This window comes from Gopherus flavomarginatus, unplaced genomic scaffold, assembly GCF_025201925.1.
Source record: "Gopherus flavomarginatus isolate rGopFla2 unplaced genomic scaffold, rGopFla2.mat.asm mat_scaffold_46_arrow_ctg1, whole genome shotgun sequence".
Classification (NCBI taxonomy): domain Eukaryota; kingdom Metazoa; phylum Chordata; order Testudines; family Testudinidae; genus Gopherus; species Gopherus flavomarginatus.
Genome location: NW_026115095.1, coordinates 228,570 through 232,754, shown reverse-complemented (window position 1 = coordinate 232,754; position 4,185 = coordinate 228,570). Strand labels below are relative to the sequence as shown.

General features: G+C 43.0%; 1 long non-coding RNA gene across 1 annotated transcript; it reads right to left on the bottom strand.

Annotated features, from left to right (window-relative positions):
* Positions 1-352: 352 nt before the first annotated feature.
* LOC127042507 (uncharacterized) lies at positions 353-754 on the bottom strand. Its single transcript, XR_007771962.1, has 3 exons — positions 649-754; positions 503-557; positions 353-424 (listed from the first exon to the last, which is right to left on the bottom strand). It is a non-coding gene; the product is annotated as an uncharacterized LOC127042507 (long non-coding RNA).
* Positions 755-4,185: the final 3,431 nt, after the last annotated feature.

The window sequence follows — 4,185 nt, the reverse complement described above, 5'->3', positions numbered from 1 at the left end:
AGCTGCCTCAAAGGAAATTTCTTGGCCTCTTTAAGCGCGCTCCGCTCCAACATTTCTTATGGAGGAATAACGCTTGATGAGTCTGCCGAGACACATAAACAGAATGTTTTTTAGCACGGCTTTTTTTTACTAACAACAACAAAGCTGTTCCCCAAATATATATATTTTAAAAACGTTTTAGCAATAAGGGGGCTAAAATCCGCGTTTAAATACAATGTACAAAATAAAGCGCTCTTATAGTTTACACCACGCTGGGGCGGTACAACGGCACAGTAAAAGCGTTAAGGGTTTTCAAGCCCCTAAAATGCACACTATTTGCAACATCAGATTTTTTTATTTTAAAAAAGACATATTTAAAAAACAGTTCACACCTTCTTCTGGAATTTCAGGAAAACTATTGGGTGGTTTTGACTTCCATCTTGTTCTAAATTAAAAAAATAAAATTTTTAAAAACATTTTATCTTAAAAATAAATTAATTGTGTAGCATATTAATTAGCTTACCAAAGTTTAAAGCTTGTAGCGCGGCATCTGGAATGTCAAGAAAAAAGGCCGCGTCCTATTTAAAAGAAAAAATATTGCCTTTTAACTAAGCATAAAACTGGTGTAATACCTTGGCGACCCACACAAATTATAGTTAGGTTTCGTACCATGTTGTTGCTCCCCATAACGGTAAAAGTCTTGTATTAGCAATATTTCTTTAACAGGCTTGTTCAGTTTTTTGTTCCTCTATTTATAGGTTTAAACCTGTTTTTAAAAAAAGGTTTTGTCCTCCACCCCCCAAAATTAATATTTAAAAAGGCGTTTCTTTAAAAAAACAGGGTGTGTAAAGGGCACTTTTCTAGGAAAAAAGGCGGGTGTGGCTTGGGGAGTGCCTATATACTTTAGCTTTAATGGCTAAAAATGTTATTTTTTATAGTAAATGTGTTTAAACAGTTAATAAAAAGCGTTTGTAAATGGTAATGTACCCATTTACACCCTTGTAACCAAAAACTTTTTAAAAACTGCAACCTGTATTTCTTTAATTTGTCTTATGGCCTTAGTTTTTAAAACAAAACTGCTAATTTAAAAAGAAACCACGTTAAACTTTTACACAACTTATTTTTCATTGTTAGTAAGTTAAAAAAATTAGGTATTACTTTAAAAACACATTTTAAAACGGTATTTAGCTTTTGTTACAGGGTAAAAAAAAGCCGAAGGCTCTGGCTGTTTAGCTAAGAGCGGAGGGGGAGTTGTCTTAGTTAGTTTTTTAAAAAACGCGGGAAGGTTTTTGGCTACACACCTTAGCTTTTAAACTTTAATGGTTAAAAAGCTTAGTTTTGATAGTAAATTAGTATGCTTTTTAATACCTGTTTTTGGCGTTCTTTTGCTTTAAAAGAAGACCTTGTTATGTTTTGTTCTTTTTATTTTTAATTTACTGACTTACAGAGGCTGTTTTTGCTAACAGCTGCTGCAAAAGCCTGCTGTTTTTACTATAAAATGGCCCGGGTTAGCCTACAATTAAAAAAAAAACAACCTTTTTTTGTTACAACACATTAGTTTTATAACCCTAAACTGTTTTTGCACACTTACATGTTATTAAAACACCTATGCCTAAATAAAGACAATGGGTCTTCAGGTTTCCTTTTCACCTTTATTTGTTAAAAAGTGGGGAAAAAAGCAATCTTCTCTCTAATCCGCAGGTTTACTAAATATGGGGACTATAAACCGCCTGTTACTAAAAAAAAATCTAGGGTGCTTCTGCATAATTTTTTATTACAACACATACAAAAGGGTTGTGTCTTAGGTTTGTCTTTTCGAGTCATTATCCCTTTGCAAAACTTAATGTAACTGTAACTTGTGTTTGTTAAAAAGTTTGGGAAAGAAATAGCCTTTTTATCTCTGACCCACTGCTCACAGAGGCTTCTTTGCTAACAGGTGCTTTGCCCGACTTTCACATTGTTTTTACTAAAAAAAAACCAAAAAAAACCTGTTAGTTTAAAACCTAGGGAAAAACTTTAAAAATGGTGTATTACAAAAAGCTTGTGGTTTTAACTTTTATAAAAACATCTTTGTAAAAGGGCTACTTGGCGGGAAAATGCTGCGGGTCTGTTTCTTTAGATAAGAAAAAACAGATAAAAGGAAGGGGGGAAAGAAGGGGGCGCTGGCTCTTGCTTAAAGTCTTGAGACAATAGGATTGGTTCAGGAAAATGAATTCTATGACGCTGTTGTAAAACCACCTCTGATTGGTCCGATCCAAAGGCGGTGATAACAAGCCTGAGAGGGTTTGTACCAGGAAAGCTGCCTCATTCTACGGAAAGACGGGAAAAGGTAACAATTCTCTCTCTTTCTCTTCAATCCTACCCTGTGCTCTCTATCTTTGCTCTTTGCAAAGTGGACTCTCTCTTCGCTTTTCTTGTCTTGTAACCCGCCCTGATTCTGAATGCTTTTTTACCGTGTGCTTACTGAACAGACTCTGCCTGCTTCTCTCTCTGTCTCATTCTGATTCCGCCATGTGCTCTCTATCTTTGCTCTTTTTTCTTAATCTGCAATGATATTGAATAGTTTAAATACTTTTTTACCCCGTGCTTACCAAACAGGCTTTGCCTTTGTCAATTTTCCTTTTAAACTTCGTTTTTTCTTAACCTACATTGGTATTAATTAGTTTTAATGTGTTTTATTTGCTAGGGTTAAACCAAAAAAGCTACCTCGTTTTACAAAAAGACTGCAAAGGTAAACTTTTTTTAAGTTTACCCTAAGCTTTATTGTGTTTTTCTTAGCCACTTTTTTATAAAGTTTTTATGCTGTACTTACCAAACAGGCTTTGCCTTTGTCAATTTTTTTCAAACCTAGTTTATAAGTATTTCTTTATACTTTTTGGTTATGTGCTTACAAAACAGGTTTTGCTTCAGTTAATTATCCTTTTAAACTTAGTTTTTAATGTTTTTTCTTAACCTACATTGATATTGACTAGTTTCAATACCTTTTAATCCTGTGCTTACCAAACAGGTTTTGCCTTAGAAAATTCCCTTTATAAACCTAGATTACAATATTATTTAACTTTTTTATTAATCCACCCTGATATTTAATACACTTTTTATTCATGTCAATAAAAGGGCCGTGGAAACCTGTCAAAATTGCATGGTGATGAATACGATCGTGCTCATTACTACTCATGGTTCTCCAGGGCCACGGTTGGGGCCCCCAGGGGTTGGGCCCCTGGAGCTACAGTTGGGGCACCCAGGGGTTAGGCCCCTATTGCTGGGGTTGGGTATCCCAGGGGTTGGGCCCCTGGAGCTACGGTTGGAGCCCCCAGGGGCTGGGCCCCTGAAGCTGGGGTTGGGACCCCCAGGGTTGGGCCCCTGGAGCTGGGGTTCGGACCTCGAGGGGCTGGGCCCCTATTGCTTCGGTTGAGGCCCCGAGGGGTTGGGCCCCTGGAGCTATGGTTGGGGCCCCCAGGGTTGGGCCCCTGGAGCTACGGTTGGAGCCTCAGAGGTTGGGCCCATGGAGCTGGGGTTGGAGCCCCGAGGGGTTGGGCCCCTGGAGCTACGGTTGGGGCCCCAGGTGTTGGGCCCCTGGAGCTGGGGTTGGGGCAACCAGGGGCTGGGCCCCTACTGCTGGGGTTGGGCCCCCAGGGGTTGGGCCCCTGGAGCTACGGTTGGGGCCCCCAGGGCTTGGGCCCCTGAAGCTACGGTTGGGGCCCCAGGGGTTGACCCCTGGAACTGGGAATGGGGCACCCAGGGGTTGGGCCCCGATTGCTGGGGTTGGGCCCCCAGGGGTTGGGCCCCTGGAGCTACGGTTGGGGCCCCCAGGGGTTGGGCCCCTGGAGCTGGGGTTGGGGCAACCAGGGGCTGGGCCCCTACTGCTGGGGTTGGGGCCCCAGGGGTTGGGCCCCTGGAGCTACTGTTGGGGCCCCCAGGGCTTGGGCCCCTGGAGCTACGTTTGCGCCCCATGGGTTGGAACCCTGGAGCTAGGGTTGGGACTCCCTGGGGCTGGGACCCTGGAGCCACGGTTGGGGCCCCCAGGGGTTCGGTCCCTGGAGCTGGGGTCGGGACGAGCTGGGGTTGGGACCCTGGAGCTACGGTTGGGGCCCCCAGGGGTTCGGTCCCTGGAGCTGGGGTTGAGGGCCCCAGGGTTTGGGCCCCTGGAGCTGGGGTTGTGGCCCCAAGGGGCTGGGCCCCTATTGCTAGGGTTGGGGGAAAAGCGGT